At 43.6% G+C, this 22,865-nt stretch overlaps 1 long non-coding RNA gene across 1 annotated transcript; it reads right to left on the reverse strand.

Annotated features, from left to right (window-relative positions):
* Positions 1 to 11,425: 11,425 nt before the first annotated feature.
* LOC138769155 (uncharacterized) lies at positions 11,426 to 22,632 on the reverse strand. The gene is made up of 3 exons (XR_011359217.1): positions 22,512 to 22,632; positions 14,669 to 14,739; positions 11,426 to 11,513 (listed from the first exon to the last, which is right to left on the reverse strand). It is a non-coding gene; the product is annotated as an uncharacterized lncRNA (long non-coding RNA).
* Positions 22,633 to 22,865: the final 233 nt, after the last annotated feature.

Consider the following 22,865-nt stretch of genomic DNA (forward strand, 5'->3'; position numbering starts at 1 on the left):
AGCAAAGATGAAAAAAAAAAAACAGCAACTTAGTATGCTGCTTATGCTATCAATGTTACAATCCCAGAGAACCCCTTTAAATTGTAGTTTGCTCTGGAGGGTTGATTAACTTTGGGATAAGTTAAAGGAGAAGTCTGGGCAAAATCTATTTTTAATTATGTCATAGCCCAACAAATTATACAACTTCTCAGTATACACTAATTTTAGGAAATGCACATATAGGGGGAGATTTATCAAACATGTTGTAAAGTAAAACTGGCTCAGTTGCCCCTAGCAACCAATCAGATTCCACCTTTCATTTTCCAAATGTGTGAGGAATGAAAAGTGGAATCTGACGGGATCGTGAAGCAGGGTAAGCTTCAGTGCGGGACAGGAGAGAGACCACTGTGATGATGTGACATGTGAATTATCATCCCAGTGATCTGTCTCCCCTCCCTGCACCAGAGCTGTCATCATGCGGTAAGGCTAGGTCCACACTATGTTTTTGCAATCCTTTTTTTCCATCCGTTTTTGCAAAAAAAATGGATGGAAAAACCGATGCAGTTGTGTGCATCCGTTTAGATCTGTTTTTCCATTGACTTCCATTATAAAAGAAAAATGGATCAAAACGCATCCGTTTTTTTTCACCTACACAAAAGTAAGGTCAGCTACATTTTTGTGTACGTTATCAAAATGGATGCGTTTTGATTCGTTTTTTTGTATATAATGAAAGTCGATGGAAAAACGGATCAAAACGGATACATACAACTGCATCCGTTCTTTCCATCCATTTTTCGTCCGTTTATTTGCAAAAACGGATGAAAAAATGGATTGCAAGAATGTAGTGTGGACCCAGCCTGAGAGAAGATAAGGAGCAGCGATGAGGGACACTGGTGAGCGGAGTCACGTAAAGTGAAATGCACGGGAAATGCACATAAAGTGCTTTTTTCCCTGCACTTACTACTGCATCAAGGCTTCACTTCATGGATAAAATGGTGATGTCACGACTAGAGATGAGCAAACATTGGAAAATCTTAGGTTCTATAGAACTCAAACCTTGTCGAAACCTTCCGCATTTGATTCCTGATGCCTTCCTGGTCCGTGGGGAAGAAGGAGACAGCCCCGGTACCACCTGGAATTCTGGGATTCAGCCTAGGTAATAGGTAATAGGCTGTATCCCAGAATTCCAGGCGGTACTCCAGCTGTCTCCTCCTTCCCCACGGACCAGGAAGGCATCAGGAATCAAATGTGGAAGGTTCGACAAGGTTTGAGTTCTATAGAACCTAAGATTTTCCGATGTTTGATCATCTCTAGTCACGACCCGACTCCCAGAGCTGTGGGGGCTAAGGCTGCTGGAGAGGATGATGGCAGGGGGAACAGGGCACTGGAGGGACACTAAGGGACACAGGGCACTGGAGGGACACTGAGCATCCCTCTGCCATCATCCTATCCAGCAGCCACAGCCCGCACAGCTCTGGGAGTCGGGTCGTGACATCACCATGTTATCCAGGAAGTGACTTCACCGTGTTATTCAGGAAGTGACATCACTGTGTTATCCAGGAAGTGAAGCCTTGATGCAGTAGTAAGTGCAGGGAAAAAAGCACTTTATGTGCATTTCCCGTAATAAGTTAGTGATTTGTATACCTTTTGGGGGGCAATACAATACTTTAATAAAAATTTTGGCCAGACTTAGGCTATGGTAAACTAGGGGTAGTTAGAAGAGGGTGAAATTTGGTAAGACATAGAAGGTGCTTAGTCTTAAATTTGGGAAAGATATGGTAGAGGCTTAGACTAGAGGTGATATAGAGGGGACTTAAAGGGGTTATCCAGCTCTACAAAAACATGGCCACTTTCCCCCTACTGTTGTCTCCAGTTTGGGTGGGGTTTTGAAACTCAGTTCCATTGAAGTAAATGGAGCTTAATTGCAAACCACACCTGAACTGGAGACAACAGTAGAGGGAAAAGTGGCCATGTTTTTGTAGCGCTGGATAACCCCTTTAAGATTTGGGTGAGACATGTTATAGGCTGAAAAGGTGCTGATATTACAATCATTTTAATGGCATCAAGATAGGTATTCTTTGTCATGTATCCCTACTCAATGTTAGACTCCAAGTTGAAGTCTTATGGTGCATTTACACAGACAGATTTATCTGACAGATCTTTGAAGCCAAAACCAGGAACAGACTATAAACAGGGATCAGGTCATAAAGGAAAGACTGGGATCTATCCTATTTTTAAATCCATTCCTGGATTTGGCTTTCAAAATCTGTCAGATAAATCTTTCTGTGTAAACGCACCCTTAGGGTCCATTTACACAGAAAGATTATCTGACAGATTATCTGCCAGAGATTTGAAGCCAAAACCAGGAATGGATTTGAAAAGAGGAGAGGGCTTTCCTTTATGACCTGTTCTCTGTTTATAGTCTGTTTCTGGCTTTGGCTTCAAATCTTTGGCAGATAATCTGTCAGATAATCTTCCTGTGTAAATGGACCCTTAAGCCCCATTCACGCTATGGAATCGGCGCCAAGATTCAGTACGGAAACCCCCTGCACCAAATCCTGCCTTCTGTCTCTTTGAACGGGAGGGCTCCCATGCCCCCACTCTCCATGCCACTTCCCGTCCCCATTCAAAAAGGCAGGATTCGGCCGATTCTGTAGTGTGAATGGGGCCTAATAGAAAGTCACCTTTCCAAAGTGGTGTGAGAGCTATTTTGCATATTCTTTTTTTCCAGAATTCTTAAGGAGTATTAGTATTCCTTTGGTCCCACTTCAATGGCAATATCTTGTTTGTATTATTTCTTCTTATTTGTTAACAAAGATCATTGTGACCAATTATTATGTGAATGAGCTAAGCAGGAGGATGACTAGTGAGTGTCCATGGGCCTTTGCTGGAGGTGTAACCAGGCCTTGGGCAGTGTGACCTGGTCTAATGACGTCAGGAAATGTTTATGGAGTAAGAAATGTTCCAGAGATGTTCTAGAGAACTACAATAAAACTAACAGCTGAGCAGATCATAAGGATCTATATTTGTCTATATCTCTTTTCTGATGCCTTCACATGAACACGGACATGTCATTTCTGACCCTACAAAAGTAACTTTGAACACGTTACCAATAATATTTCATAGTTAAGTATTTTATTAGTTATAAAACAGACGTATCATATGATCTGCCCCAGAGGATCACGCTCTAACTAAATGAAAGCCTTGCTTGTTAATTTTTTTGTTTTGTTCTGTTTTTCAGAATTTCAAGGTCTGAGCTAGGGGAACCTGACTTTATGCTTCTAGTCTGGGTGAAAAGGGAGCCTCCTGTGCCAAGTAATACAGACATACAGGACATATGAGCTACTGAGCTGTCATTCACAATGAAAGGAAATTAATAGATGGGGCATACATGCCATATGGGATTGGAGAGCAGTAGAGCCCATCTGAACCATCTACACCCACATCCTGGCCTCAATTGTGATTTTAGCCCTTGTTTTGGGTTCACTATTCATTTACAGCTCAGACTCTTAGGCTGCATTCACACGTTCCGGAAAGTTGTCCGTGCTCACGGACAATTTTACAGCCCATTGCTTTCTATTGGGCTATTCAGATGTTCCGTGACTTCACGGATCCGTTAAAAAATAGGACAAGTCATTACTCGGAACGGATGCACGGAAAGGATTCCCCATAGAAATCAATGAGATCCGTGTTTTTCAAGGATGTACACGGATGTGACATCCGTGTTCATCCGTGAAAAACACGGATGTGATGTAATTAATGTAATTTAAAATGCTTTAACACAGATCCGTGAAAAAAACGGACACGGATGCAAAACGGATGCAAAACGGACTGTTTTGCACGGATCACGGAGGTAGCTGCCGGACCACTATCATGGACCGGGAAAAACACTGAACGTGTGAATGCAGCCTTAGGCTGCATTCACACATCCCATATCTGCGACCACAGCCAATTTTAGGGACCGTTTAAGTGAATGCAGCCATTCACATGATCTGTGCCACGACCTCACCATGATCCGCACTGCGAAAAAAAAAGGCAATGTCGCAGCACGGATCATCCCCCCCTCCCCCCGCCGCCCAGCAGCAGAGATGACAGGAGCGCATGAAGTAGGCTCCCGTCATCGCATCTGTTGCTCCCTCACCTTGTACTCTATATCTCCCATGGTTCCATACACTTTGTACCTGTACTGGCTCACCCAACACTTATAGGCACTTTTTTGATTCTTTGTACAATGAACTGCCTCTTGTGTCATCCCCAGTCCTAGTCTGTAAGCTCTGGCGAGTACTGGTACATAGGGAGAGACAACCGTGCCCCCTGCAAAGTTTGCCAGCTAACTGTGGTGTACTGTGATGTACCAGTTAGCTTTTTATATGTGATTGTGGACTGTATAAACAGTACCAGTGGCTGCAGTATGCTTACTTTCTTACTTTCCTCAGATGGCTTGGCGTACTCAGCTTGCCAGGCATCCTGAACACTTTACGAAGCATAGGGAGAGAAGCCAGAGGATTTATAAAGATGTCCAATTCAATTGTCAGCGTTCCCCAGAAGGTCCCTTTAAGTACAAGCTTCTTAGATGGAAATATTCCTTTAAACTCCTCTTGCCGTGCATATCTCCGTTACATTGCTGTGAAGTTTAATTCAGTATATAGTGGCTGTATGGAGTGATAAGTAAAGGCATTTTTCCAGCAGTCTCAGCGGGCACTTTTCAGAGGTCTGTTTGAAAACCGTGCCCTTGACGTAATCATTATTTGATGCCCTGACTGTTCCGGACACCCAGCTCCTACTGGGTTTCTTATTAATAATGCAGGGTCTGGTTTATTTTTGCTACAAGCCTGGTCAGTGGATAAGATTCCTGCATTGACGTCAGCCACGTTAATAATACCCTCAACTCTTGTAATCACCTGAATATGGTTAGAAGATAGAAATCTTTAAAACGGCGCCGCAAAGCGAACAACAGCCATTCTGTCAACCTGATATTCTTGTAAAAGAAGCAGCTTAACATGATGTGATTGCTGAGGAAATATTACATTTCTGAGCAAATACTTCTGGGCACTTAAGCAATACGGCCCAAAAAGGAAGAGTTTGTGTAAAAGTTTTGCACCAGTATAAATTTTAAAAAAAATCCTCAATTTTCCCTTTTTCCTATCCTAGTATATAAGCCTCCATTGTCTCAAAGAGTAAAAGTATGATCCCATAATAGGAAATTAACAGACTTTAAAAATAGCGTTTTTTTTTTACAATTTTTCTTATCTCTAAATATTACTTATTTTAGCATTAAAGATAAAAAATACCCCATTGACATTCTTACATATAGTATTTGCATAAACAGCACATATGGATGAGCGGGTGATACATAAGTGCTGCTTATCTCTTTCTGTCGAAAAGTTATGTCACAGATCAATTTTCTAGAAGGTTCCTTTTCCCAGGTCCCACTGTTGTTTAAGAAGAGGTTCTTCAGCAGCTGCAGCACAGGGTCTATTATATAATATGGTGCCCTGGCTGCAGCAGAAAAGGAGGGAGGATCATCTTAATACATTGCACCCCCCCCCCCCCCCAAACTTCCCTATCCTATAGAAATGCACTTGGTCTTGATAGTACTAATGTACATCTGTTGCACTCGTATGATTATTTATGGGGTGTGTCCAGAGTTAGGCATTTATAATGAAGGTTAGGCTATAAATCATAAAAAAAAAAAACTTTTGATGTCATAGGTTTTGGTCTAGGTGGTGGTCTAAGTGCTGAAACCACCAGTGATCGCTAAAATGAGGGGTCAGAAGCGCCCAGCGGGGCACTGTGCTCAGTTTTCCAGAGATGTGTGTGCAGTGTATGGATTAATCATAGTCACCTATGGTTCTGGACACCGCATGCTTGGTATGGAGCTTGGTGTATTGGTGCCCAGACCCCCACTGGTCAAAACTGATGACAAGTCAAGTTTTACAAATTATTCGAATTTGGCGTGTTGTGGATAGATTGATTGTGGGGCGTAAAGGCCCTATTACTCAGGGCAGATATCAGGTGGAAATTTCATCAAATGCTCGCTCGTTGTCTGATCGCTCCCTCAGAAATAATCTACTGTCAGCTGCACAGCTCCCCATGTCAGGCTGGGCTCACACTGCGTTTTCACTGGCCGTTTAACGGATTTGTTTAATGAATTAAAAAAAAATCAGATACAAAACACATGCATTTGTGTGCATCTGTTTGGATCCGTTTTCCTTCAATTCTAAAAAAAAAGATCAAAAAGCATGTTTTGTTTTGTTTTTTTCATGTACACAAAAACGTGGTCAACCACGGAAGACAATAGAATAAATGGATCTAAAGGGATGCACATAAATGCATCGTTTTGTTTTTTTTCATTCGTCTTTTTCTGTTAAATAAATCTGTTAAACGGAACGCAGTGTGAACCTAGTCTTATTGGGAATGCGCAGCTGATGGCTGATTAAAGCCATGAAATAGTCTTTGTCCTGTCACCACGTTAAAGTTTCCTCAGGGACATGGTCCTACTCTAGCATTTTCACACTAACAATGGCCTCTCCTGGGCTAACATTAAGCCTACAGATAGGATCCAAATAAGCTTGTTTATAGCACCCTTGGGACATGGGTGGGGTGCAAGCCAACAGAAGGTAGCCACACACCCCACATACAACAGAAAAAAAGGAAAAATTGACAGCACTCCTATGCCTCTGTTCACATTGCAGGCTGCACGCAGTATGTGGCTTAAGTACAGACACAAAAAAAACAGAAAGTGTAACAGCAACCTACAAGTGGAGGCAAATCCAGGTGCCACTCAGAATTAGTGAGCATTTACTGCAGCAATTAGCCAATCATTGCTAGTTACGGGCGGCACCTGGACTTGGCACTACTTAAAACGGCAAGGCCAGCTGCCGCCTGCGAGAAATGGCGGCCACAGGTTGTTATTGACGCATGTAAGAGCAGTAACATGAAGGAGCGCACAGTACAAACAAGGCCAATAAAGTGCAGTAGCCCTTAATCTATGCACAAGAACATAACACTAATGGACATAGCAGTGCATGGTCACAAGGGTCAGAGTTGGTCTAAACTTGGTCTTCAGATACAGCTATTTTATCAACCAGCCTGATACACCTTGGTAAACCTCACGCATTTGAGTACTGCCCAGCTGAGCTTGCATTGTCTAAACTGCGCTAAGTATTTGGATGGTATGGTATATACCATCCAACTACTTAGCGGTAGTCGTGGTAATAAACCACAATGTCACTGCGCCGTGTGAATAGACCCTTTGGATTCTGCAGTAACCTTCAAATTACTGTTTATATAACCCATTGCACCACCGCCTGAGTATTAACTTGTCTGCATAACAAAATGACTTTGGCAGATGTGAAATTGGTTACAGAGTCCATAGACAGACAGTGAAAGGTCTGTGTTTGTCTCTAATATTGCGAAGGACAGGAGCAGATGGCGCAGCCAGAACGGATTAATGATGACTTGTCATTAAGCGCATAATGAAGTAGCGTGGTCTATGCGGCTGTTGGGGAATCCCACAGTGACTTAATGCAGCGGCGTGAGAAGAGAAAGTCATAGGGAAAAGTGTTTACAGCCTTTAGCAATGGTTCAATGAGGCCGTCTCACTTTCAGCCTGTGAATAACAAACTAGTTCTAAAATGGGATTATTTCTAATTCATCGGTTCTCAAACCTGACCTTGGGTCTTGCAAACAGTCCTGTTCTGTGGATTCACTCACAGGAGCTAAGAATACTTGTGCCTCTATACGTCTTGTAAGCGTCAGATAAGGTGCGTAGGGTCAGTAGGCTGCCTAGAGGCATATTTCCTAGCCATTGAATGAAAACTGCTTGGAGCAATGGCCTAAATGTGAGATCCATAGTCTTGAAGAGACAGTGTAAGAACAGGGACTGTGTTTCCCAGATTTCTTTGGTGCTTCCATTGCTGAATCACATAGAAAGAGGAGTAGGCAAGCATACAGATGGGAGCAAATGCTGTCTTTTCACTGTCTGATCAGTGGGGGTAGTGGCATAGCGTGAGACCCTCATGCACCAGACCCAAAATTGTGAGGGGTACAAAATATGAGAAATATTAACAACTCCCAGATCTTAGGCCCCATGTACACATCAGGAAAATGTATCCAGATGTCTTATGAGGAAATATGGATACATTTTTGGGCCCATAGGGTTCAGGTCAGAAAATTATAGATCCTGTCCTATTTTCATCTGCAACTCTGGCATCAATGCTCCATAGAAGCCTATAAGAGCATCTGAAATTCAAGACAGCTCCGGGTGCACATCCGGAAACTGTCCAGAATTTCAGATAAGCTTCTAGCCAGTGCTGTGTGCTTCATCTGGCCCTTTAACTGTATGAGCTCCTAATCAAGAGCCCATACAATTAAATGTAGTGCTGTGTTTGACAGGACGAGGAGCCATTGGCTCCTCACGCTGTCAATGGCTCTTGGGCCAAATCAGCATTATGTCTCTGGCCACAAGAGCCTGCTCCCCCCCACCAGCGTTGCGGCACACAAGTGACAGCAGGTGAGTATGTTTTTTTTTTTCTTATCAGTTTTTATTGTCAGGAAATACTGATGGTTTCCTGGAGCCTCCTGAAAGACTTCCTGATCAGTTTTCCCTGCTTATAAAGTCTGACACAGCAAGAGACCTTATACAGTACTTGCTGGTAATGCATACACTGTATGCATGGCCACTCTCTTTACATTTGCTGGGCCAGGTTAGGGAGGTGCAGTGCTTTCTCTTCCCCATGCTACACCATTATTAAGCGGAGTACGGATACTAGACCCCCCATCTAACCAGAAGTTACAGATCTGCTTTAGTGCCGCATCCCCTACAGTCACTCTCTGTACGTAAGGTGCTCCCAGTAAAATAAGAAAAGGGTAGATAGAGAAGTTTCGTCTAAGCTTATCTACTCCCCGATTACAACTTTTATCAGCATATTGATGGTGTCCTTACACATACTGGCAGTAAAGAGCAAAATATGTGAACAGACTTTATTTTGTGGTTGTGGTAAAAAAAAAAATAGGGCCACATGCAGACACCACAGAGAAAACCTGGTACACTCCATTAAAGTAAATAGTGGCACCATTGGTGTCTTTCATCTATGCTGGAGCTGAACAATAGAAAAGGTAGCACTTTTTGACACCCAAAAGTTTTGCAATGTAAAAGAGTGAAAAAGCCTGATGACAATTGGTAACAATTCTGCGCCCGTATTGGAATAAATTCTGATCACAACAAAAAATCCTGATCCTATAATACTTGTATATTAATTGATTTACAAGGATTGGTGGAGCAACTTTTATTTCCTCTACCCAAGCTTCCTCTTTCTGGAAGTCCAAACACATTAGAGGGAGAATCAGCTGCAAGGAAAACTCTTCATTTCAGGGTATTGATGTTGTGCAGTGGCTCAGAGCTGAAAATGGAATGCAATTTGCATTGATCTGGATAGTCACCGAGGACAGGAAATCTGTAAATGCAGTATACATTTTCTGCTTACAGGAATGTCACTTGTATCTCTTGCCCTGCAAGATGTGATGTTAAGAGGTTTTCAGGGTTACAAAGTCAAAATGGACAAATGCTAAGTTGTCCTTCTATAACCTTTCCTTTGTACAATATGTTTTCTTTTGCACATTTACCCAAAAAGCACACAGCACTATTTCTGTATCCTGTATTTCTGTATTTCTGTATTCAGTCATTACACATCTGGCCGAAGACAATAATAAAGCAAATATTTTCTATATTTGGCAAGCTTACTGTGGCCTGTATTTTATATATATATATATATATATATATATATATATATAAATATATATATAGAGAGAGAGAGACAGAGAGAGAGAGAGAATCAGCAAAATATATCTTGACACACTACATTATTGCAGTCCGCTTTTTTCATCTGTTTTTGCAAAAATCGGATGGAAAAACGGATAGAAAAATAGATGCAATTGTGTGCAATCCGTTTTGATCCGTTTTTCCATTGACTTCCAATATATAAAAAGGATCAAAATGGATGTGTTTTTTTTTATCGCACACAAAAACATGGTCCACCCCGTTTTTGTATACGCTAAAAAAACTTGTTTTGATCCATTTTTTATATATATATATATATATATATATATATATATATATAAAATAGAACTCAATGGAAAATCGGATTACACACAATTTTTCTATCTGGTTTTTGCAAAAATAGATAAAAAAATGGACTGCAAAAATGTAGTGTGGCGTTAACCTTACTTTCCGGAACAACCAGCACGATTAACACTTTTTTAATGTAGCTCAAAGAGAGCAAAAAAAAAAAAAAAAAAAAAATATATATATATATATATATATATATATATAAGGCCTTTTTCACACATTACGTAAATTTATCCATAATTGCCGATCCGCAATTACGGACAAATTTAGGTCACATTGATTTCTATTGGGCTAACACACTGTCTGTAGTTTTACGGTGCTACATGTTACGCTCTGAATCCTGAGGACAGCAGTGCACATGTAGTCTTTCTGGTAGTTCTGCCTTGTCCATGGTATTATTGCTGTTTTCAGTACAGATCTCCATACTGTTAGATAGAAGGATTGCTTTTTGCTTAAACTAAAACAACTCGGGTGTTTTTTTAGATCAAAGTTGCTGCATGTGCTGTATAAAAAGTGCCATTGCTTTACATGGATTGCAGAGACCGTGCGCCATACAACACAACGATTCTCAGGCCTTCACCTGGATTCCCAGAAAAAAAAAAAACGAGGCAGCCTTTAGAAAGCGTCTGTAGCACAGGGCTACAAATAAGGGTACCGACAAGAGGCTCAGAGATGTTTCCCTTTTATATAGAGAAGTGGATGACTCAAATGTGCTGCATTCAATGAGAAGAAGATGACAATACAGTCTGAAGTACAGAAAGTATAAGAACAGCATGTGATGGATGAGAAATCTTACCTACTAGCTTTCTCTTTATTTTTCTGTACTCCTTGTGCATTTTACATATTCGAAGAAAAAGTATACCATTGTAAGCTGATAACATTTGGATCATACAAGTAACAAGAATAGGCATTAGTACCTACTACAGACAATTGCAAATTCTATGGTCTGTTTTGTGGCCAGAGCTCTTCAATTGAACTTCGATCACTCCATAGTTTAACTCTATATTGTCTCCCATTTACCACCATCTTAGAAAGGAATTATGAGATTCTAAGATGTGTGAATAAATAGGTCTGGACACAATAGCCAAGTGGAAAAAAAAAACAGTTTACTGTAGTAATAAAGACAAATACAAAGACAAAGCAAGAGGTCATAGAAAGAAGTATAATTTAGTTATACATACTGAATACAGCTGTCCAGGGGCAGACCCTCAGTTAGATGGATATCCAACACGCACCTGGTTGGAGAGAAGTGTCTTTCAAACTTGAGCAGCCACGTTACACACAAACTATGACGACCTTTCTGTCTTTTTAATGTACCTGGTTTTCTTCTCTCCACCCCTTCTCAAACTTTTCAAAAAGAACCTTCACATCCCCACTTTAGATTGGACACTTGAGAAATTGGTTCCTAAGCAGACAAGTAAAATAAATAAGTCATTAGAGATATCGAACTTCGGAAAAACTTAGGTTCGATCGAATTCGAACATTTTTGAACGTTCAGCATTTAAATTACCGATGCCTTTCCGGTCCGTGGGGAAGGAGGAGACAGCCCAGGGGGGCGTGGCCTGCAGCCTGAGGAGACAGTCGCACATCCCGAGTGCTCCCGCTCAACCCTCCGTTCATCAGCGACTTTGACCCTGACCCGCCTGCTTTCTTCTCCCTTTTTGGGCCCTACTTGACCGTGAGTGTTATCCACTGCCCGGACACTATGTCCTCTCGTCCGACTCAGCCGCAGAGACGGCAAAAGATCATATGGGATCCCCCTTACTTAAAACAAGATGGCGCTGGTTCCCGCATGAAGAAGACACTGACAGATCATGCCGATCTCCACTCTTCTCCTCCTCTTATCCAGTCCGCACCACCAAGGAGTGAAACTTCTGGCATCCCAGTCCCCACACTTCCCCCTTCACTCTCGGGGCTTAACTTTGAGCAACTAGCTGTCACTACCGACTCTATTGTGCCTGGAACTGTGCCGCTGACGGGGACAAAGTGCACTCTATCTGAATCTTCGGGTCCGACGCCAGCCATTGCGAGTCACTTGGGCTCTCCCAGCAAGGACTCCCCCAATACTTCAGAATTGCTGGCCAGGAACTTGCCTACGGATTACTCTGATCTCCAGGGTTACCCCACTTCTGACACGTTGCCGACTGCTTCTACTACCGTTACTAATCTCTCTCCAACGGCTCCGGTGTTTGTCAGCAGTAATGTTCAACATGGCCCTGGCGTTCCTCACCTGCTGTTTACTTCACCTTCAGGAGGTAACTTGTCACCCTCTACCGCTGCCTGGACTTCTATCCTCTCTGCTTCAGCACAAAATAGTGCATTTATGCCTTTTTCTACCCCCTTCAACTTTTCTACTCAAGGACTCAGCCATAAACTTAGATAAGTTACAACCATCTGATACACCGATGACTGAATCCTCTGTTAGGAAATTGTTACTGTCATTCAGGGACTCTCTCCTATCTGGAATTGACCATATCTTTCAGTCACTCTGCTCTTCCGTGAGAGCTGTGGAGGATAGAGCATTGGTGGCAGAATTGAAGCTGGGTGAGCTCCTTAATTCCCACAATCAGATGTCGGACTCTTGTAAGAGGTTGGAGGAAGAGTTACAACAACTAAAAAGCAAAACCATGTTTCTGGAGGACTACGTCAGACGAAACAATGTCAAACTTAGGGGAATACCCGAATCTATCCCAGCATCAGAATTGCCATCGTTCATCCAGAAGTTTATTAAAACTGTTATGCCTAAATGCGCAAATAAAGAACTGGTTATAGACTGGGTCCGCAGGGTTCCCAGACCCCGACATCTCCCGTTGGATGTCCCGAGAGACGTTATTACGCGCATTCATTTCCTTCATGTGAAAACAGCGTTTTTAAATGCGACTAGAACAGCGGATAAACTACCGGATGAATATCAGACCATATCGGTGTTTTCTGACTTGTCGCAAGGTACTTTAAATTGGCGCAAATCCTTTGCTCCCTTTACAAAAATATTGCGGGACAACCATATCTCATACAAATGGTTTTCTACTACCCATCTCATTGTGTCTAAAGGGAACTCCACATACAAACTTACTAGCCCTGAAGAGGGGATACAATTGTGGCACTCATGGCACCCGGGATCATCAACAACCACCAACTGACGGAGGAATTATTTTAACTATACCTGTCTCCTTCCCTCTGGCATGGGCTGGACTATGTACCCTCCACTGCGGCGTGGCTAACACCTGTTAGTCTTTGACGCTGCTCTGTTTTGCTACTTTTATATCATAGTCATGTGAATAATTACCTGCGATGATTATCTGAGACTTGTGGCTAATTATACATATTCAACATAGTTTCTAGCAATATTCTAACTTTTGAGGATTCAGCACCCTTTGAGCGGGATATAAGGTTAGTTTGTAGCACTACTAAACCATTGCTAAGGAGGCGTGGCCAAGTCTACTACTAGTATATTTATGTTAGTGTGAAATAGAACGGTTACGCTCTTTTTGTTTCATTGATATTTTGTAACTAGCACCTTTAGATGTATAGTATATGCAATATTATTTTTCCACAGTCACTTATGTTTCCTACAAACATGACGGACATTAGGAATAACTATGTTACATGTTTAACCTTAAGTGGTTATCAATCCTCTTGCTTTTTACTGCTTATTTTCTGGCATGTTTTTCACTGTAAACCTGCGTACTTATTCTCCTGCATTGTGTGTATAGCATATCCCTGCATTCTATAATTTTGCACTTTATCTTTATCTTTCTTGTTAAAACTTAAACTTTTAAAATCTCAAAAAAAATTTATTGAAACAGGAGGAGACAGCGCAAGTACCGCCTGAAATTCCGGGAAACAGCCTATTACCCGGAATTCCAGGTGGTACTCAGGCTTTCTCCTCCTTCCTCACGGACCGGGAAGGCATTGGGAATCAAATGCTCCCTACTGCAGTCAACAGTGGTTTGCTGCTGCCCCTACTATTACACGCGAGCTGGGAGCAGTAGAAGTGGCTGTCCAAACGATCCTTAAGATGTTTGGGCTGCCCACTGCAATCAACGGCGATCTTCTGAAGCCGCTCCTATTACATGGAGTGACGGGCAGCAGACCATGTCCTGTTACACCAAATGATTATCGGCCTGAACAGACAGTAATTGGTCAAGTAAAGCCAATAGTCATTTAATGTAATAGGGCTTTAAGAAAGCAAGCATAGTAAGAACACAAATAGCCCTTTACATTCCATCCATGGTTAGTGTGTAAGATAATTTAATGTGATAAAATAATTTGATTTTACTCTACTTTACAGGCCAGCAGCATATGGAGTGTGCACAGCTTCAGGTATCTTTATAGAGTATTCTCTATGGCACGGTATTAGTTATTCTGACCTAGAAGTACCTGAAAGTACAGCACCACTCCTGTCCTCAGGTTGTGGGTGGTATTGCAGTTCTGTATGGAACTGGGCTGTAACAAGAGTGGTGCTGTTTCAAGAAGAAGCTGGGCATGTTTTTCTAAGCCTGGGTAACCCCTTCAAATGAAATCTAGGCAAAATCTTAAAAAGATATCTTTAAGTCTTACCTTTTTGCTGAATTTGTCTTGTTATGTAGGAGTATATCTGTCTGGAGTGGCTTAGGGTATTTCCCTTCATTCTGTGGGCGGCAGAAAATACAGCTAAGTTCACACATTGCAGAGTTTCGATAATAACCTTGACACCTTGGTAGAAGTGTTGATGGGTTGAAGCTTTGTGTGGGAGTGTATAAAGCATTCACTTAAAATGTGCCTATAGCACTTGACTTTTATATCAGTACATGTGTCCCAGAGTTGTCTATCCCAGGCCCTCAACTATTATAGGACTTACACCATTCAACTAATCAATATGACTTCTACAAATCCGTTTTTCATAGATATATTGCTAAATACATCGGACTAAAAAGTTCGCCAAAATGTTTTTCTTTAAATCAACTGGTGCCAGAATGTGCCAGATATTTGTAATTTACTTCTATTAAAAATCTCAGCACTTTTCAGCTGCTGTATGTCCTGAAGAAAGTTTTATTCTTTCCAGTTTGGAGAGCAGGAGAGGATTTCTATGGGGATTCGCTGCTGCTTTGGACAGTTCCAAACATGGACAGAGGTGGCAGCAGAGAGTACTGTGTCAGACTGGAGAGAATACACCCCTTCCTGCAGGACATACAGCAGCTGATAAGTACTGGAAGACTTGAGATTTTTAATAAAAGTAAATAACAAATCTCTGGCACCAGTTTATTTGAAAAAATTTGGGGGGTGAACTATCCCTTTAAGCTTACTGTGCCTCTGTGCAAAAACAAAAAAAAAGCTTATTTTCAAACAGAAGGGGGGGGGCTTATTTCAGTTGAAGATCAGCATGTAAAATGACAAAACTAACACAAAACCAATATAAAAAAACAATGGGCCACATGTATCATCCGGCGTACGGATGATTTTTGGCGGAAAGTGCCGATTTGCGTATTTTTTATACGCAAATGGCCGATTTGCGAATAAAATATTCGCAAATCGGCACTTTCCGCCGAGTACGCCAGGGGGGTGGAAAGGGGGCGTGTAGTGGGCGGAACGGAGGGCGCGGACTCAGAGTCCGCGCGATTTACCATCCGTTCCGCCTAAATATACGCCGAAAACCTACTCCAGTCCTCAGCTGGCGTAGGTTTTCGGCGGTGCGCACCGGCGCGCACGGGATTTATGTAGAGGCAATCCGCCTCTACATAAATCTCCGTAGCGCCGGAGCTGCGGGGGCATTTTTTTTTAGTCCGGCGTAAAAAACGCCGGACTTAATAAATGCCCCCCAATATCTATATATAGCTGATAATACCAGCTACGCACAGATGCTCTACAGAGTATAATCAAGCTATGAATACACTACAATTACATCTAGTGACTCACAGGTGACTCGTTCACTTTCCCTTTTCTTCTCCATCTGATTTATTAGGCTGTCATGATAACATCTTCCGGCCATGACCTGTCTCTGCAGTGTCTGCTGCCCAGATATCATTAGCTCTTCACTTTATCTGCACAATGCCCATCTTATATACACAATGCCCACCTTATCCACACAATGCCCAACTTATCCACACAATGCCCACCTTATACACCCAATGCCCACCCTGCTGCCCTTTTCACAAGTGTCCTAAAGCTGCAAAAAAGTGACACACGGAAAGTGCCCCCCCAAAAGTAACAGTGGAAAAATGCTGGTGGGCATGATAACATATATGAACATTTTTATTTTTTTTTTAAAGGAGAAATATTTATACAGATTTATCAAACATGGTGTAAAGTGAAACTGGCTCAGTTGCTCCTGGCAACCAATCAGATTCCACCTTTCATTTTCCAAAGAGTCTGTGAGGAATAAAAAGTGGAATCTGATTGGTTTCTAGGGGCAACTGAGCCAGTTTCACTTTACACCATGTTTGATAAATCTCCCCCAATGATTGTGTTTTGTGAGAGTTAACAGATAAAAATGAATATCCATGGGACAATAAGCAGGTTAGACATATCAAATCTAACCTGCCAATAGCTTCCTATTGTGCATGGGTGGAGCTATGTCTCTTACCTTAATGCTTTGCGCCGTTCCCGTGCAGTTTTAATGAAACCCTGTGTTTGGTAAGGCCATATGGAGCACTGGGCAGATCGGTGCTCTGGGGCAGTGCTTCAAGCAGCCTTACTGGACACAAGAGTACATTAAACCTGCATGGGAACAGCGCCAAGGGTGAAGATAAGAGACATAGCTCCACCCACGCACAATAAGGAGCCATCAGCAGGTGAGATTCATGCAGTGGCGGATTATAATGTGGGCGGTTTGGGCGGCCGCCCGGGGCCCGGGGTGCCAATGCCACGCCACCCACATTATTATACTAATGCCCCTATTCCACGAGTCGTTTGGAGGAGCAAACGAGCGCTATTAGCGCTGGTTTGCTCCTTGTTCCCCGCTCGCTGCTGCCGCTATTCAACGCGGCTGCAGCGAGCGGGTAAGTGCGGGAGGGGGCGGCGGGGAGCTGCGGGGGGGCTGCCCGGGGGATCGCTGAACGTCCGGGCAGCCCATAGGATATAGCAGCGTCTGCTGCCGATGCTCCTATTCAACGGAGCGACGGCAGCAGATCGCTGCTATATCAGTCGCTTGTTTTTCAACATGTTGAAAAACAAGCGACTGCAACGATCAGCCGACATGAACGATGTCGGCTGATCGTTGCACTCTATTCCACGGGACGAATATCGTTCGTAGCGGCCGATATCGGCCAAATACGAACGATATTGCTCCTCTAAACTACCCGTGGAATAGGGCCTTAAGGATGTACTTACTACACAGCAAGGGCTCCTGATGATCATGTTCTGGCGCTGGCGGCGCACTATCCCTGGAGTCCACCGCGGCGCCACCCCTCTCCTCGATTCCCTGCCAGGCAGCGCCTGCCTGGTAGCTGAACTATGGGAACTCCCCCTCCGTCCCGGGCGTCACTTATCTCTCTGAGTCTTCTTCTCAACGCTGCGCTGTCTCAAGGCCCGCCCACCTGGAGCAGCATACAGCCGCAGCGTACGCACGCAGGGCAGGGGTCAGAGTGTCTGACCCCTGCACTGCGTGCGTACGCTGCGGCTGTATACTGCTCCAGGTGGGCGGGCCTTGAGACAGCGCAGCGTTGAGAAGAAGAAGCACGTCTGCCTGGCGTCAGCTGCCTGAGCACCGAGCACCGCCGCACATGCCGAAGACGACGAGCAGCGCAGAACAGCGTAGGAGCCGCCAGGCTCCGGTCCAGAGGAGCAGCCTGTGCTGTGCCCGTCTAACATGTAAGTTAGCTTTCTTAGGCACTGGGGTGGTGGGACCGGTCCGGAACATGGACCATTTAGGGCTGGGGGGAGGAGAGGCTGCCTGGCAGTGAAACCAGCGGACAATGATTATTGGGGCTGGCTACTTAGGGGGGCCAGATGGCCCCATATGTTAATAAAGGGCAATAAAAGAAAACCAACATGTTAGTTGGGGGGGGGGGGGGCTGTGACCTCCCTTATAAGATCAGCCCCCTCCTCTCCTGACATTCTCTGTGCTGCTGTGACCTCCCCTACAAGATCAGCACCCTCCCCTCCTGACATCTTCTGTGCTGCTGTGACCCTGTGACCTCCCCTATAAGATCAGCACCCTCCTCTCCTGACATCCTCTGTGCTGCTGTGACCCTGTGACCTCCCCTATAGGATCAGCACCCTCCTCTCCTGACATCCTCTGTACTGCTGTGACCTCCCCTATAAGACCAGCAGCCTCCTCTCCTGACATCCTCTGTGCTGCTGGGATCCTGTGACCTCCCCTATAAGATCAGCCCCCTCCTCTCCTGACATCCTCTGTGCTGCTGTGACACTGTGTCCTCTCCTATAGGATCAGCACCCTCCTCTCCTGACATCCTCTGTGCTGCTGTGACACTGTGTCCTCACCTATCGGATCAGCCCCCTCCTCTCCTGACATCCTCTGTGCTGCTGTGACCCTGTGACCTCCCCTATAAGATCAGCAACCCCTGCGGGGGGCCCAGGTTGGGTGGACAGCTCGGGGCCCAGGGTACATTTAATCCGCCACTGGATTCATCTTACCTGTTGACAGATCCCCTTTAATCACATTGAAATGATTGGCTTATAATACTGTAAAACAAATCTTATAGTAAGTGTATCTGTGGTGTCCCACTGCGGGTGTTTCTATCCTTTACACCCCCCTGTAAAAGTATGTACTTGTTTGTAGTCTTGTCACAGCTGTAGTATTACCAGACATGACCACTAGATGTCGCTGTATCGTATAACTAATGTCTAGAAGCTGCACAGCTGAAGTATCCTATATTGTTTGTGTCCCAGATTCTGTTATCAAGTAGTATTTCTCCTTTCTTCTCTCCTATCCTCTCTTTTCTATCCCGTTTCTCTATTGCACTCTTTCCACCCAACCACAGCGCATCTTGCACGCTGGTTGCGAAGTTAGTCCCTTGGGTGAAGGAGGAGTCTTAGCTGAGCTTTGGTGGAGAAAGGACGCAGCTCAGGTAGCTCTCCACAGTGGTTCTACCGGGGCCCTGGCCCTCTGCCAGGTCCCCTCTACAGTTCAGTCTTAGTCAGTACCCCGCATGGGTAGAATGCAGAACAGAGCGCTCTAACAAACCTTTTTTTTGAAGCACCACACACAAGCTGTGTGATGCACTGTTAAGCCCTTCAAGAGAGGACTAGCCAACAGATAACCTCAACCCACGCAGAGGACTAGGAGTCACTACAGTGTAGGACAGTATCCGCAAGAAAGCCAAAGAGCTAGGAACTGATCCGGGTTGAGCAAAGTTACTAAAAGTCTATGAACTCCATCTCGCAGCGCAGGTGTACTTAGAAAATCCTAACCATTCCGCTCATCCCAGGTAACAGGGTCTGGGGCCTGTGTCACCCATTGGTATGGTTCCGCCAAAGCTAGTGGGCATCAGGTGGTGTGAAGACTATAGGAAAGGTCAAAACACAGACACAGGTTGTTTCTTCTTCAAGTATTCTTCTATGCACTCCAACCTCCCGGCAGAGCACATTACTACTTGGGTTGAGACTCTCACGGCACTCTCCTCTCTACTACGCTACCTTAGTACAACCTTATCCACTCTACTACATCCTACTCAGCACTTATTACACAGAACCGGTGGTTCTATGTTCGTGTATTTATTGGAACTGTATCAAGTGCATTTCAGGATTCGTTGTATTCCCTGCTAGTAGTAAATCAAGTCAGTGTTATCACCTGAGTCTGTGATTACTGGCTACCACCTGTACAGCACTTGCACTGCAACCTTGGGACATCTCCCCTTTCTGTGGGTGGCGGGTCCTATCACTATTCGGAAGGGTTAATTACACTGCTCTGGCTATCTGTGACTTTATCATCCGTGACATAATCCCAAGGGACCCTGCAGCAACCCAGGCACTGGCATCACATGACAAAACCCTAATGACCGGCTGTATCACGGCCATCCGCCACAAGTAGTGGCGTCACACTTCCATCTAGCAAGTGACCGGCCGTCCCACCGCTACAACATCATCCGGGGGCTCACCACATATCAATCTACCCTACAGCTGCAATATTTTGTAAGGTGTAAGGCAATGGTTGACTGTCAGTATGCATTTTTTGACGTTTCTTTTACTTCAAGGTTTTTTTTTTCCTGTCCGTACTGATGTTGGGCCTGTAGCTTCAGTGACATATTAGTGAGATTGGCAATGGAATGAGAAATCAAATCTGAGTCAATGTTATCTGACAGGCCACTAATAGAGACTTCATGTATTTCAGGTAACTCATACCTTGGAGAGAGCTTTCAGATAATAGTAATTTAATTTGCATGTCAATTCGGGAGCCTGGTTAACGTATAAATTACCAGCTGCCACTTGTAAGTAATCCAGTAATCTTGCGATGTAGCCTACGAGCACACATCCCCACCTGATTATCAGCATTCACATTTATATGCTGCTAAGTGTTTGGCACATGCCTGCCTTCTAGGTCGAGTGTCTTGGCTGGGAACTTTTGGCATGCCTTACCCGCTCTCGGATACGTTTTCTCACTCTACCTCATTTCCTAAAAGAGTTGACAAGAACATTTTGATGCCAAAATTTAATTAGACCACTTCCTTGGGAATAAGGAAAATTTCACCCTATTTATTGGCACTTGCTAAAGACATATTAATGACACATCTAGTGCCTAGTGGCGGATCTCTTTACTGTAAACTACTAATTGCTTTATACCCAAATGCCCACGTTCTCATAAAACATAGATGAGGGCATCAATTGAGGGATTAGGCAGCCATTTTTTTTTCCAAAAAGATTGCTCTTCTGTTTTTCTTACTGGCTTACAGTACTTCGGGTTTTTTTTTATATATAGGCTTCATGGTTTGTTTGTTTTTTTGTTTTTTTTTTAGCAAATTGGCTTAAAATGTTACCTTTAAGCATTTCACATCCATAATTCCCATAAATGATTGTTAGATATCTAGACAAGGGCCGCACTAGGACTGTGAAAGAGCCTTTCTTTGCAAACTCCACCAGTTTATATCCAAAATGCTGTAACAGTCCTTGCTCCCCATCACTCTACTTCTGTGTCAATATCAACATGACAGCCGAGACTTTGTACCACAGTTGCTAGTAGAGTAATGTTGTACCATGTTAGCCATAGAAAGCAGTAGAATAGTGAAGAAATCAGGGGATACCTTATAGAGGCTGAATTAGCCTCGAAATGGTATCACCTGATTTTTTTTATTATTTCAGAGACCCCAGTGATGTGGCCTGTCCCATTAAGCATTTAGAAAGAATTTAGATCATTTCTCCACAGACATGGAAGTGAGCAAGGATAACCTTAAAGGGGTTGGCCATGTTAGAGCAAAATTGTTTAGTAAACAGTATTAGTAACTGTACTCACTGCACTTACTGACAACAGCTCCCTGTGTACCTCATAGAGCTGAAGCTAGACTTCCCTCCTTCAGGCTGGGCTGCCCTACTTTGTAGTGAGTCTGTCCATAAGATGGCCAACATAGAGAAGCATGTGACCATGCCCCGCCCCCCAGTGTCCACCACTGAGCCTGTATATGCCAATGGAGAACACTGTGGGTGGAGCATGGTCACATGCTTCTCCATGTCGGCCATCTTATGGACAGACTCACCTCAAAGCAGGACAGCACAGTCTGGAGGAGGGGAGTCTGATTTTAGCACTATGAGGTACACAGGGAGCTGCTGTCAGTATATACAGTGAGTACACTTATTAATATTGTACACTAAACAATTTTGCTATAAAGTGGGCAACACCTTTAACATTTCCCCCATCTAAGCTCTGGACTAGGGGTCATAGAAGAATCAGTGCTATATGTTCAAGGGAATAGTTTAGAAAAATAATGATCTCATACCTTTACCTACAGCAGCCCAAGGAGCGCCCACAAAGGCAAGCATCTCTTTGGATGGCCGTCTTTTCATAACATGATCATTATTTGCGGCGCTGTCAAAAGACGTCTCCAAACAATCATTATGTGAACATAGCCTAAATAAGATTTACCTATAAGGATAGGCTTTCTCACCAGTGTGCCAGTACAGTAGCATAAATATTTAAAGAGCACCCTGAGGTGCTTGGCCAAGCGTGGAGCTTAAACAAGCACTATGCTCAACCGAGCATACTCGCTCAACAGTCCTTGCCTCTGATTTCCGACATTGAAATATTATTTCATGTGAAGACAGCCTAAGAATAAGTGCTCTTATGTATGCCTTACTAGGTATAAGTTAGATGCAGTACACTTGTATGCTATACAATTACCCCCAGCATTATTATACTGTATATTAAATTCCTATTGTGTTCTGTATACTGCACATGGGGTCCTTCATTCCCGCCAGTACCCTACAGAAGTGTCTGCTGTAGAGGACATCTGTAATGCACCGTCTAACAAGTTACCTTTATCTCCAAGTTGAAACAATATGGTGTCACTGTGGCTGCAGCCGGCGTTGTCACAGAGATCTATGAATGACTCAGTTTAATTATTCAGCCAACAAAGCCGCTGTCTGATGCTGGGAATGCAGGCCGCTATTGTAATACAGGAATGATGGTTATTATAAGTATATGAAATAGGTATCCAAGGTGCAGCTGGGATTTCAACAAGCCTGTTTTGCATTGAATAATTCTGCTTTGTTGTACAAGTTAACCCCGCATTTCTCATACACTGTAGCCAAACATCATAACATAATTGTCTATTAGTAGTGAAAGGGTTAAGCGTATGACGTGCATGGGTTCGTTATTCATGCCCATCTA

The sequence above is a fragment of the Dendropsophus ebraccatus genome, chromosome 12 (genome assembly GCF_027789765.1).
Source record: "Dendropsophus ebraccatus isolate aDenEbr1 chromosome 12, aDenEbr1.pat, whole genome shotgun sequence".
Lineage (NCBI taxonomy): Eukaryota > Metazoa > Chordata > Amphibia > Anura > Hylidae > Dendropsophus > Dendropsophus ebraccatus.